Source organism: Loxodonta africana, chromosome 3 (assembly GCF_030014295.1).
Source record: "Loxodonta africana isolate mLoxAfr1 chromosome 3, mLoxAfr1.hap2, whole genome shotgun sequence".
In the NCBI taxonomy this organism is placed as follows: domain Eukaryota; kingdom Metazoa; phylum Chordata; class Mammalia; order Proboscidea; family Elephantidae; genus Loxodonta; species Loxodonta africana.
In genome coordinates this window covers 179,928,129-179,942,718 of record NC_087344.1, presented here as the reverse complement: position 1 = coordinate 179,942,718, position 14,590 = coordinate 179,928,129, and the positions used below count along the sequence as shown (strand labels likewise).

Sequence of the window (14,590 nt, the reverse complement as noted above, 5' to 3'; positions counted from 1 at the left end):
TGACATTATTTACATCCCCTATGTTGTGTGACCATCACCATTTGTTCATTTTTGCATGCCAAACATCACTGAGCACAGTGCCTTACACACCATAGAGCCTCAAAAAATACTTGTTGAATTAAATTATACTGTAATGCTGCAAAAGGCATTACCAAAAAAAAAAAAAAGCTACATAACTTTTTTTGATTGTGCTAACAGTCTAAGGCAGATGTATTAACTACGATATCACCGTTATCCAAATAAATAATTATTAAGCATTTATACAGATGGGTATGTTCACTTCAAACGTGAAGGAACAAGGGAAGTACATCACTGGGTAGAGACTGGTCTGGAAGAAGCGTTGTTAATTTTCCTCTGGTCTGTCCGGACTGCGTAGAGGAACTAGAATTTCAGTCTTCTCATTCTAAAGTTTTTTCATCCCTCTCACCTTTCCAGAACTACCCCGCCCCCTTTCTACTTCTTCCCAAAGGGCTGTAGCCTCTGCTCTACCCCTAATCTCAAGAACCCATCCTGTACCCCTCCAGTCCCTGGTCAAGAACTCTCCATCCCAGGGGCTGTAGGAACCAGGGCCAGAAAACACGAGGTCAAACGCGGTGCAAGCGCCAAACTGGCCGCAGCCGGCGGAGCGGCGCGAAAGGCGGGGCTGCTACGGGGAGGGACGGGGTGGGGCGGGGCGGGGCGGGGCGGGACGGGACAGGGCCCGGGGGCGGCTTGGGTGTCACCACCAACCCGCTCCGGCCGGAAACTGGGGCTTGTTTCCGGCCGGACGGCCGAAAGCCACCCATCCTGAACCAGCTGCTGGAGTCGGAGTGGCAACCGAGCGTGAAGCGGGCAAAAAGCCACTCGGGGAGGCCAGTTCCAATCAGTCTCGTTTGGCTCCAGCTTCTGGTCCTGTGCGGAGCAACAGCCGCGGTCGCCATCTCCGCCGCTGCCTCCGCCTCCATCGTCGTCGGGGGAGGGGCCGGCCGGACCCCGGGGTCACTGCCGAGGAATGAAGAGAGGCGGCCGGGCCCCGCGCTCCGCCCCGGCCTAGGGCCTAGCCCCGAGCCCCGGGAGCCGCGAGGGTAACGGAGCCCCCCGCCTTGACACCCTCCCATTGTCTGCTCCCGGCCCTCCCGCCTCTTCAGCCCTCCAGACTCTGACCCCCTGATCCCCACTGTGTCCCTTCTCCTTTCTGGCTGTATCTCACGCGGAGCCATCTGCCCTGGCCAGCCTGCTCCCTCTTCGCCCTGGCTCCTCCTCGCTTCTCCCTAACCTTTCCGCCTTTCCCCTCCTCCCTTTCACCTGCGTCCCGCGTTCCTAGCTCCCCGCCGTTCCTGGCCTCCCTCCCCAGGTGTGCTGGCCAGTTTGGAGGTCCCCCGTCAGCGAGCCTTCGGGGAGGGATGGTGGGATTTTAAGGTGGAAGGCTTTCGCTGGTTAGGACTGCAGGCTGCTACTCAGTAGGATAAAGTTCATTTTAAGGTTTCAACATAAAAGTAAAATGAAAAGAAAACAAGCTTTTCTCCCCTATTGATAGGCAAACCGGTAGGCGTCCAGTATGGAGGAAGAGAGCGAAAAAGATGTATGTGTGTGTGTGTGTGTGTGTTTGTGATTCGAGGGCAGGCTGTGAACTTTAGAAAAAAGAAAAGTTGCCATGAGCCGATGGAAACTTTAGAAGCTGATGATGAGTAAGCCGGGGGTTGCGTGATCTCACTGCTCTTCTCATAATTACTAGGTTAACGGTGTGGCTCCGGTCGAGATGGAATGGGATTTGTTTACTGGGCCGGCGTATTTTTAGCTTGTCGGCTCGCAAGGACCAGCGCTCTGAGGCAGCCTCTGTTTTTCTTTCTTTCGGCAGAGTACAGATATAAAAATTAAGTTAAAAGAAGCTGACTGAGGAATTATGTAAGAGGATTCCCCCGAACACTTCAGGGAGTTTTCGTGAATGTAAAATCAAGAATTAGCAGGACTTTACCTTTTTTTTTTTTTTTTTATGTATGTGTATAAGATACTGAGTCGGAATCGACTCGACGGCACTGGCTTGGGTATAAGATACTTTATTTAGAAAGTCGAAAGCTGGCAATTTTTCGTTTTTTTGCTTCTCATACCGCACATTTCGCAGCTCTTTGAGGAGCTCTTTGTCTTTGAGAACCTATTCCAGAGGTAGGAAAGGACAAAGTAGAGAGGAGATGGTAGTAGGACTAGTCCAAAGGGTAGCTGGTCCTTAAATTCTTTAAAAACATTTCTGTACTATATAACTTTTAAAAACACTTAGAAAATTTTCCTTCCTAGAAAAGGAGATTGCATTCCTGGTGGGGTGGAGGGCAGAAGACTGCAGGGACTTAGGCTAGGTGGCTAGGGAGAATCAGACTGTAGTTAAACATTTGCCATGCATAATTTACAAAGGAATACATTAGAAGCAAACAACAAAGAATTAATTATACTCTTTGCCCTCATTGTTTTTCAAGCAGTTCTTTTTAAGTTTAGTAACCAGCCTGCTGTGCTGCTCTATTGATATTTTGAAGGCTGAACAGAACTGTAAAATAAATGAAGTTGATGTTGGTCATCTGCAGGCTGGTGTTCATTCTGTGCTAGTTTTCACTAGCTACCCAGCGTGCCTCAGAGCGCCTCCCCAAGTAAGGGGCCAGTTACTATGTACAGATTGCAAATGAATGCAAATATTACCTCATCCTAGGAATAATTGAGAGGGTAAATATGCTGAGAACATATATTCCAAAACAGAAATAGATTATTTTTCAATTTCTCCCCCACTTTGGATTATCAGCACCTTTCTGCCAGTAATTATCCATTAACGTGAATAATTTATAGTTGGACAGATATCGACTTTGGACATTACGTGTTTGAGCAGGAAGGAAAGATGGAAAGGAGATAATTCTCAAACTATTATTTTTTGTGTGTGTGTCTGATCTGACTTACCCTGTTTCATTTAATGGCAAAGACTTGCCGGGGGTGGGGTGGGGGTGAGGGTAGGGGTGTAAACCTTTGCCAAAGGAAGGGCTGCCTGCTGACTTGTATGAGGCAGGATGACTAGTAATGAATGCTAATTTTTAGCTGGACTCTGAGTGGAGTTATGTCACCAACAACTGGGGAATTTTCCTAAAGCTTTATTTCCTTAATGTCTTTCTTTTAAGACCTCTGTTGAATAAAAAGATTTAATTTGGAGAGTGAAATCTAATTTTTATAAAAATCACACACACCCTCCTAGAGTCCTGCCAGTCTGTTGACTATCAATAATTGCTTTAATTTGTGTGAGTTGGTTGGTGCCAATATTATTGATGGTATCTGGTGCTCCTTGGAAACTCTATGGGGCAGTTCTGCTCTGTCCTATACGGTCACTACGTCAGAATCGACTCGACGGCACTGGGTTCTGGGTTGGGGTAAATTCTATTTATATCTGTATCTAGCAACTTTCCCTAGGTTGAACTGCATATATTATTCCAAGGGGTGGGGCTTGGAGAGGCTAAATAAATTTAGGAATAAGCTTAGTGGAGGCCCAATAACGCATTGCTGCCAAGTGGATTCCGAATCATTGAGACCCTATAGGACAGAGTAGAACTGTCCCATAGAGTTTCCAAGGAACATCTGGTGGATTCGAACTGCCAACTTTCTGGTTAGCAGCCATATCACTTAACCACTACGCCACCAAGGTTTCCAGAACTGGGAATAGTGGTGGGCTTTTGGGCCTCTGGAAACCCTCCTGGCATAAAGGTCGGGAGTCCAAATCCACCAGGTGCTCCTTGGAAACTGTATGGGACAGTTTTGCTCTGTCCTATAGGGTCGCTGTGAGTTGGAATCCACGGCAATGGGTTTGGTTATTCCCAGCTTTAAGGAGTCCTGGTGGCACAGTGGTTAAGCACTTGGCTGCTAACTAAAAGGTAGGCGGTTGAAACGTACCAGCCGCACTGCAGGAAAAAGATGTGGCAGTCTGCTTCTGTAAAGATTACAGCCTCGAAATCCCCATGGGCAGTTCTGCTCTGTCCTGTAGCGTCGCTGTGAGTCGGAATTGACTTGACGGCAATGGGTTTGGTTTTTGGTTATTCCCAGTTCTCAGAAGGCATTGTTTGGAATTTTGAGATTCAGTATATGTTTCAGTAACCAAATTAATTATGATGGAATTACTCAGTATTATAAATAAGTTCGCAGATTGTATGGGGACACTGAGTGCCAGTTGTTGAAGTTCTGGAATCCCTGAATATCTCAAGTATGGTAAGGGCGCTGCCATAGGTCCTTCCCCCCGCTCCTTACCGCAGACACTTAGCCCACCGAAACCCTGAAACAATGCTCTGAAATGTGACCTCAGCAGTACCTTTCCTGTGGAAACCTGCAAGCTGTGGAGTAGCAGACGGGCGTCTTCCCAGCAGCCTCTAATAAATTCAGATAGTTAAAAATGTGTATAACTGGAATGTAGACACAAGGCAGTTTTATCATGAATGCTTGAATTCAGTACATTTTTAATTTAAGAAGGGAGTTTTTTCTTTTTTTTTCCCTTCAAGTAGGAGGTCTGCTGGATAATGATTGAACACTCCTGTGGACAAAGCAGCCTCCAGGCTCCAGTGACAAGCTTTGGGGAAACATAAAAGATGTAAAGACAGGTGCCCTTGCCTTTGGGAGTGGGATGGGTACATGATATGAATGACAAGGCAGATTATTATAAGCTTTAACATTTAAGAAACAACATGTAAACAAATCTTAGTGTGCTATAAATGGAGTATGTAAGGGCTGAAAAAACTTGGAAATAATGAAGTACAAATCAGTGAGATAAATTAAGGAAGATTTCTGAACCAGCAATTTTTTAAATGGATTTGGGAGGCTCTGGATTAGATAATAAAGGGCCATGGGCTATGGAGATGGGTGAACCTTGATTCAAATCCTGTTTCTACCTTTTACTATGTGACCTTGGATAAGTTACTTTTGTGTCCTTATATATAAAATAAGTATGAGCATTCAAGTAAGGGAAAGAGTATAGGGTACATAATAGTTTATTCTCTAAGTGTTAGGAGTAAAAGGAAAACATGTTCTAGGCAGAGAGTATAGAATGTACGGTGTACAGTGATGCTATGAATGACTAAGTTGTGTTTGTGGGGGGAATAAATGAGTGGCTGGAGAGAATGTGGGTTGGTCAAGCCATGGGTAGGGCAGGCAAGAGTTATGGTTGGTGGAGAGGACTCAGAGACCAGACTCTGCTGGGTGTTGATAAAAGGGTCAATAGAGTCATTGTAGGCCCTTGAACAAAGGATGGATTTAATGAGAAGTTTTGATTGAGCCTTCTGGTCCAGGAACTCGGGAACACGGAGTCAGGCAGGCACAAGTACATTGTGACTCTTCTGGATCATTCTGGCCTAAAGCAGGAGCCATAAGAGTCCTTGTATAAGTTCTTGAATTCAGGCAGCCTTACTCACTGTGCTGAACTCTGCTTGTACCTCTCTCACAGTGCACCAACCTGTGGGGAAGTCTTGAGACTATGACTGGATTCTCCATAAGTGTTTATGGTAAGGACAGTGTCATGTTTCAAGTGCATTTAACTCTCAGTTATCTGTGCTCATGTAGGGAGCACTGGTATAGGTAATTCAGAACTCAATGTAGACATTTCTTGGGTTGAAAAGCATTTTTGCTTTAACTGGATTTAAGTTAGTCTTTTGTGTGTGTTTATCCTGCTGATGCTGAAATGGATTTGCATTTCTAAGCCTGTGTTACCTGATTGGCACAGAACAGTCAAAGTTGGATTAAAACTTTTGTCCCAGAAACCCATAAAATGAATAATCTGTTTTGGATAATTGAGACTGGACTCTCCTGAGTATGCTGATAATGACCAGTTTCTTTTGAAAATCTGCGAGGATCCAGTGTAGCCTCTCAGGCCACCTGCCTTAGGCTGAAGAGCAACTAGTGGATGATGCCTGTGTTGTAACCAGAATGAGTTTTCACTCATGGTATCGGGAGGAATCCCACTGTACTGTGTTGCATTGTTGAAGATTAAGCTGGATTTCTCAAAGGACTTGAGCTTTGTAAAGGCTCTTCCAGAGGCTCCACAGAAAGTGTCAGATGTTTTCCTTCTGAAGGAAACTTGTTTGAAAATGTAGTCAACTTGAAAAAAAAAAATAGAAATGAGGAAAAGTGTCCATGTTTAAAAAGTGGACAAAATCACATAGCTCTTCTTTCATCGATGTTCTTTTAGCTGACATATCACACTGGAGCTCCTGCTGAGCCTCAGCCCTGCCCCCCACTCCCACCTCCTCATAATCATCACCAAAGCTCTGTGCTTGTGACGTCATGAGCACAGGATTATCGTTTACCTCTTGCCTCAGGAGACTAGTATTTCTGAGCTGGAAATCAGAGGTAGAAAAGTGAGAAATCTTATTTTAGACAGCCAGTTCTGGATTATTTTCAACTGTATTTTTTTTAGAATTATGTCTTATCCCTTTATGTCCTCTAAGAAATAGTTTTGGATAGGAGAAATTACTGAACTATTATTTTTAATGACCCACTGTGAGTTTAGTTCTATCCTAGGTGCTACAGAGGTTTAGGAAAAATGACAACTTTGTACCATTGAAGAGCTTGCAGTTCACTTGGGAGTGAGGAATAGGAAGGAATGAACAGTTATTGAGCCTCTATTATTATAAAAATAAAAAATATGGAAGTATATTATCAGTTGCGTAGTACAGACTATGTACCATTGGTATTTTGGGAAAAAGTACTCAAGTAGTTAAGAATGATGTCAGAAATTATAACTTACTCAGATCTTAAAAAATAAATACATTTTTATTAGGTACAAGGGAGACGGGTTGGCACATGAGATCAAGAAAAAAAAATTTTTTTCATTTTTGAGCTGAAAGGGCCCAAGCAAAAGCCTGGAAACAGGAACGTACCTGGGATATTCTTGGGTCAGTGATGAGACTGACCTGAATAACAGAGAATAGTAGTGAAATGTAGTTCGGTAGGTAGGTTTGAAGCTATTTTACGTTGTTAGTTGTGTTCGAGTTGGTTCTACTCATGGTGACCTTACATATCACAGAACAAAACATTGTTTAGTCCTGTGCCATCTTCACGATCATTGGTATGTTTGAATTCATTGTTGTGGCTATCGTGTCAGTCCACTGCCTTATTTTCATTGGCCCACTACTTTACCAAACATGATGTCCTTTTCTAGGGATTGATTTTTCCTGCAGATGTTTCCAATGTAAATGAGCTGAAGTCTTGGCCATCCTCTCTTCAAGGAACATTCTGGTTGTTTATAACCCCAGAAAACCCATTGTTGTTAATTCCAACTCATAGTGACCCAATAGGACAAAGTAGAACTGCCCCATCGGGTTCCCAACACTGCACTCTTTACGGAAGCAGGCTGCCCCATCTTTCTCCTGTGGAGTGGCTGTGGGTTTGAACTGCCTAGCTTTTGGTTAGCAGCTGACCACTTAACCACTGTGCCACCAGGGCTCCTTTTGGTCATTTATAGAGGGTCTTAAAAGACAGGGTTTTATAAGTTTAGGTTTTTAAAAGAAAATAGAGAACCACTGAAAATTTTCGATTAAGATAGTAATAATATGATGACACTGGGACACAGGTCAGCTTAGAGGGAAGGGACATTGGTACTAGCGGGTATAAAGGTGACGAGGCCTGAGTTAGAATTGTAGAGGATAGGATAAGGAAAGAGTAAAAAATAGAATTTTGTGAGGATTGGATGTGAAATATGAAGGAGAATGATGAGTTAAGTATGACTAACATTTTAAGCCTTGATGTCTGAGACATTGAGATAAGGAAGTTGGGGAGGGTTCTTCATTTTTTTAGGGGAATATGAAGACGAGTTCAATTTGAGATGTGTTAGGTTGAAAGTGCTCAAGTGAAAGCTGTTCGGGTTATTGGAAATGTGAGCCTAAGCTGGAGTGGAGGTGGGGGTTAATAAGATGGAAAATTTAGCTCTGTACTTCATTGATATAGCTTTGGTAGCCAAGAGAATGAATAAGCTCTCTGGAAAGAGCAGAAGGCCAAAGATAGTGTTACAGATAAACCTGAACACTAGTTATTTCCCACTCTTCTTAATTAAGGCCATCTTAATTGAGTCCTTCCTTCTTTCCCTCACACCTTTTTCTGTTCCTCCCCCATACTCCACACCCACGTCACATATCTACATTTGTAAGCACTGTCCTAGGCACTGAGGAGACAGCGATAAGTCAGAGAAGATATCTACCCACAAGGAGGTTCTAAGTTGGCACATGAGAAGGAGGCAGATGTGTAAAGAAATAGATGGAATGAAGTGTGATGGAACCTGTGATAGACTATGGAAGGGGGAGAGTGGCACCCAAAGGTCTATTCTGCCATAGGCATGCAGAGGTTAGAAAGTACCTCCCAGAGGAGATGACATTTGACCTGAGTCTTGAAAAATGAGTTAAGCATGTACCCTACAGATGATGGGGACAGAAAACAGCATGAACAAAAGCTTAAATGCAGGAAACAGCCACACTTCCACTGGCAACTTTTAAGTAATTATTATGACTGGGAGACAGGGTTGAAGGGGCAGGAATGAAACTAGAGAAGTAGGCCAGGCCGGATCATCTTGTTCTACAGCAAGTGATGAGCCGTTATAGAGTTTTAAGCATTGAATGATAAGCTTCACATTCTAGAAAGTTTCCTGTGTCATTGATGTATAGGGGTGGATGGGAGAGGGACAAAGCAAAAGGCTTTTTAATAGCTTCATTGTACTTAACACATTTGTTGAGAGTGATCAAGTTTGTAGAATAATGGAATCAGAACTGGAGGAACTGTTACACTTTTTTTTAGTCTCCCTCGTTCATCTTCAGTTGGAATACCTGAGGTTTACTCAGGATCACAGAAGTGGTTTAGTGATGGTTTGATCTGGAATTTGGTCTTCAGTGGCTGCTATGTGGTAGAGATTAATAAATATTAGCTCATGTCTTTATTCCCTCCCAAGTCCCATTCCAGTGCTTGTTCCATTCTGCAACATTGCTTTGTGCCTGAAGACAAAGGGATTCTGTTATTCCATTCCACTTTCCTTCTTACCAGTCCAAAGTGAACAGTGGATTTCCTCAGATCTGGCTGAGGATGCCCTGAGAGTACCATGGAGAACAGGGACCTCCTTTTGACCTAGGGCAGCTGGGTGCCCTGGAGTGGGGTGAATAGGGTGTTAGGATGCTGTAGGTGTGATGATTGAAATGTGGAAGAATGTCAGGTGTTTGTTTTATTGAGTGTTTGGATATATTTATCTCTCCTGCTAAGGTTCCTTCAAGCCATTTTCTTTTAAACTTAGTTGTAAGTTGTGCAACTGAAACTTTTTAAAGAAAGAGGCAGTGGTAAACTGGGCAGGGACAGAAAGTATATTTATCTAAACAAGATTTGTCGTTATACTTGGATTCTAAATCTTTTTTCCCTGTGTTTTAAATTTCATTGAATTTTTGTGGTGGAAAATTATTTGGTTTTTAAAATACTAAGTGAGAGTTTGGATTTGCATTTTAGTCATTTTTTGGGAGAACAGAGCCCTGAGGATAAGATAGAGGATGTTTTCGTATTCTCCGGGGGATAGTTGGGACCTGAGGGATTGTGAAAGGATAGATCCCTTTCATTGATAGGCCATCATCAAAACTTTACTGAGTTGTGGTTTCTTTACTCTTTTCTCTGGGCCCTGTCATCATCTTTTCCAGAGAAGGTCTTGGTTTGGAAGCTCTCCACTTTAGTAGAGCTGCCAATTCTTAATTCTTTCTCAAGTGGGCAAGGGTACATTTTGTTTTTGTTTGTGAGTGTTTGGGGGAGGGGAGGGAAGAGAGGAGGCACAGAATAGCTACTCATAGTCCTTATCGGAATTCCTACGTGGCTGAAAGTTTCCTTGGCTTTGTTTTGAGGGAGATGACTTGGTTAAACTGGCATTTATGTTATGTGGGAAGGTGTTCTCCCCTCAGATAATCTGATTTGAGATGGCAATAAAAATTTCCTCCTTGTCCATTTTTTTCAGCCACTCCCCATTCTCAGTGCTTCTTGAGCACACTGCCGGAGGGATGTGAAGAACCCTCTTCAGTCTAAAACAGACCTCGTCAAAAGTTCCCCGAAAGATTGCTCCTGACAATTCTTTCGGTGTTTGTGACTCCACTATTTTCTAGTCACTTGGTCCTTTCTTAATTAAAACATTTAATAATGGGACATTTCAAAACAATTAGAAAAGTACAGGGGAAGAACGCAGACAACTTTGAGCCTACAACCCAAATTTAATGGATATTGACATTTTGTCATACTTATTTTAGTTCTCCCTCTCTTTGAGATAGAAAATGTTACAAAAAAAAAAAACCAAACCCAGTGCCATCGAGTTGATTCCGACTCATAGCGACCCTATGGGACAGAGTAGAACTGCCCCATAGAGTTTCCAGGAAGCGCCTGGTGGATTCGAACTGGGGACCCTTGGTTAGCAGCTGTAGCACTTAACCACTATGCCACCAGGGTTTCCAAAAATGTTACAGGTATAGCTAAAGTCCTGCCCTGCATCCCTTCCTTCTTCCTCTTTCTAGGCCCTGACTACTTGCCTGAATTGGTGTGTATCATCCTATTTCATGTTTTATAATACACTAACAACCTGTAGTTTTGTTTTGCTTTGAAACTTCACTTTAGTGGTATTCTACTGTATATATCCTTTTGCAGCTTTTTTCCTCAACACTGTGCACACACATAGAGCTAGTTCAGTCACCTAAGCTTTAAACCTACTTCCTCCCTTACCCTCCCCCCCTGCCCTATTAAAAAATCCTACCCATCCATAAAGTCCCAGTTTAAACCATCTTTTCCTTGAAGACTTTCCGGATGTTTTTCTCTAACTGGATACGATCTTTACCGCTTGTGAAAATCATCCTATTATTTTAGGTACTTGTCATGTAGTAGTTGTATATTCTTATATTTTTATTTATTTGTGCCCATGGCATTATTTTTTTCTATGGCATACTTCCTTTGCTACACTATAAGCTCCTTGAAAGCAAATGTATAGTCTGTCTTATCTTTGTAGCTCTGGTGGAGCTTGCCAAGATAACTTACAAATAACAGGCATTTAGGAACTATTAAGTGACTAAATGGTTAGATTAATGAATAAAAGAATAAAAAAGACAATCCTGTGCATTGGTGAACTATCAGTCTAATTATAAATATTGGGGTGACTTCCATGAAAAAGCTTATTAAGAAATATTCAGCATTAAAAATTACGTAAAAGTGTACATAAGTTGTGAGAGCAGTCAAGATTAATTTACTGCAGGAGGTGAGAGCAAACATTTCTGGGCAATGAAATGGAAATTGATAGGTGAGACCATCCCCATGAGGAAACTCCTGGGAATTGATCCCGGTAGCTTTTGAGGCAGTGTGCTCCTGTGGCCAGACTCATTTCCCCAGCTATCAAATTCTGCTGTTGTCATCAAGGCCTTGACACCTTCACAGGAGATGGGCTGTTTGTGTTGAGAAAACGTGGGCTGTCTGTTCACTTAGTAAACACTGTTGAGGTCCAGGAATTCCTTGGTCCCTAAAGAAGAAAGCCTAATATATACATATGTACATACATACACTTTTAACCACGCTTTCTTTTTTATTGACAAGGCCAGGTTGTATCTCAGTGTAATATTTTGAAGCTTTTAATTCCGGAGTGTATAGTCTCAATAGAGCATCACTTTGGCGCTGTGGAAACTACACCCTTCTCCCTGCCCCCAGAAGAAAGAAATGAAATATTAAGTTGAACAAGATGAAATTGTCATTTTGTAGGTAAAAAACAAATACTGGCAATTTCATGTGACTCAACCCAGTAGGTCAGATCTTGATTTCCTGTGGGTTCTGAGGAACTGTATCATGGACCTTTTGGAATAGATTATCCCAAGCCCATTTATACTTGTAAAATGCATTTCTGAGCTTTAATATGCAACAGATGTTCTTTTGCTGTGCTCTTTACCTTGAATTTATGGTAAGAAAAAAATTTTTTTTCCTGAGCACACGTTTAGTGTATTTGGGAAGGTTGTGGGGGGAATGTATAGGAGTTGGCCAGAGCAGACTGTGAGAAATAAGCCTGAGATGAAAACTTTTGCTGTGAATATCTACATGTAATTGATCACGTTGGCTTTAATGAGCTTACAGTTCCTATGAGTAAATGACTTTTTTTTTCCACTTTCCTGCCATTTCGCTGTCTTCTCTCCATTCTTGGTAAGGGAGATCTGGTGGTGGGGAAACCACGTAAGAGAAATTTGCGTGTAGCCCCATGACTTTATTTGGTGACTTAACAGGCAGGAGAACCAGAGCATTAATTCCTAGCACGAGACTGTTACCTTATGGTTCCTAAAACTGTTTTTAGATATGGAGGGAAGGGGAAGGTGGAGGGAGAAGGGTGTATGTGTGTGGAAGTCAAGGGAAGAGCAAAGAAACAGAGTAGATAGGAGTTACAGATATCAGAGGATAGGTTTGAGGAACATGAACAGAAAAAGGGGTATAAACTTTTAAAGAGGTTCTGTTTCCTCTCACCCTTCAAAACCTGGCTCAGAATTCTTTATAAACCTTATACCTTGACCATATCAAATTTGTATCCAGGCTGCATACTACAGATGCCTACTTGGAAAACATCATATATGGATGCAGCTTTGAGTATTGGTTTTGTGTTCTAAAGTAATTCCTCTTTGAAAAGTCAGGGTCATCTTAAATGAATTGGTCTACTAGTGTCTTTTTAAGTATTTTTGAATCATTAACTCTGACATCAAAGGAAAGGGAGAAGAGAATCCCTCTGAGGCTTTAGCATTGCTAAATCCTGATTGATACTCACATAAAGATAGTGCTATGTTAGGAACTGAGACCAGACAGTGGGAAAACATAATGCTCCTTACAAAAATATGCTTTGGACAGCAAGCTCTCATTTGTTTTAAAAAATTAACTGGTCTACGCGTTCCTTTGTGAGCATTAGCTTTTGTCTCATTTCAGCTGGGAGCTCACCCAGCTGAATTTTAGACCATTCATTTCCTGAAATTTTCTATCAATACTAAGGATAAGATTCTCTGACATGAGGAATCCATGGTTCCTGTTATTTACTGCCTAGGCCTAGAGACTTCCCATAACCCTTCTCAGAACTCTGAAAAATAGAATTTGAGAGCTAGACTTAAGATTTGCTGCATCCAAGCTTCTTTGGTTGTCTAAAATAAATTCCTGGTCGTTTGGCACAGGAATTTATTGTGAAATTTAAGATTTAAAATTTTCACTAATTCATTGTGAAAATTAAGATTTAAAAAATCCTCTATGAAAATTTCCCTTGATGTTTGCTGCCTTGTTGAGAGTATAAATTCCTTTCTGCAGAAGACCTTCTGTGTGTTGGAATTTTGGCAAGATGTTCTAAGGAGATGCCAATGAAGTGTTACCCATAAATAGATAGTAGGTCACTATGAATCGAAATTGACTCGACAGCAACACTTTTTTTTTTTTTTTCCTTTAGGTAGTAGGAGAATTAGGCTCTTGGGAATTTTCATTCTGGGTTAAATAGGACATAGTTACATATACATAAATACCAGGTGTCAGTTGCCATCAGGTTGATTCAGAGTCACGGCAACTCCACGTGTGTCAGAACAGAACTGTGCTCCACAGGGTTTGTGACCACTGATTTTTCAGAAGTAGACCAACAGGCCTTTCTTCCAAAGCACCTCTGGGCGGACTTGAACCTCCAGCCTTTCAGTTAGCAGCCGAGGGCATTAACTGGTTGCATCATCCAGGGTCTCCATATACATAAATACATACATAGGAAAAAAATGTGAGAAACAAATGCTGGCTATGTAGTAGTATGTATCATATAGCATTCTAGAACTGAGAAGAAATTTACATATTGTCATCATTTTCAAGGTGAGGAAAATGAGCACCAGAAAATTTAAATGACTTGACCCAGGTAGTAGTTACCATCAACAACAAACATTTTATTAGATATCTGCACCCTGAAAAGTTAGGCCCCGAGTATAGAAAGCATTATAGGTCATCAAGACAATAATTAGTTGTGAAGACTATTTACATAAAAAGATAAATAGTAATACAAAGCCATGGGTCCTGGGTGCCACGTAGGTCATACCGTTAGTTATATAGTGTTGTATAGACATTTAGAGGAAAACGGAAAAATTGTATGGAGTCCTTAGAGTATCTAGGCCTTGGGGAAGGGGAAAGACTGGGTAAATATGGAGGGAAAGCATTCAAGGCAGAACAGTGAGCTGAGCCCACATTGCTGTGGGGAGAGAATAAGGAGTTTATAGCTTATTTACCTAGGAGGGTAATGAGCTGGAGAGTTAGATAAATTGGGAAGAACCTAAAATCTCAAGTTAAGGAGTTTGGCTTATATCTAGGCCATGAAACATTCCCAAGCAGGGAATTGTGTGTATAAATTAGTACTTTAGGAAATTTGAGCAGTGTGATGTAAAACGGAGGAAGAAAGACCAGTTGTGATGGTAATGGAGAAGGGGGAGAGAGATTTGAGTGATGTAAGGAAAAAATAAACAACATTTGGTAAGAGGTTGTTGTGGGAAGAGGGATAAGAACAGTGAGCACGTTTTCAGACTGGATAATAGCAGTAGAAGACCGGGGTTTGGGCAAAATCTAGCCCGACATTCTCGGTCAG

General features: G+C 42.0%; 1 protein-coding gene across 1 annotated transcript in view; it reads left to right on the top strand.

The window, feature by feature from the left end:
- Positions 1-739: 739 nt before the first annotated feature.
- OTUD7B (OTU deubiquitinase 7B) overlaps positions 740-14,590 on the top strand; it is a 60,097-nt gene continuing 46,246 nt past the window's right edge. Inside the window, exon 1 of the mRNA XM_064282512.1 lies at positions 740-1,064. The gene's annotated coding sequence lies outside the window, so the exon portion shown is untranslated. The remainder of the gene's footprint in view (positions 1,065-14,590) is intronic.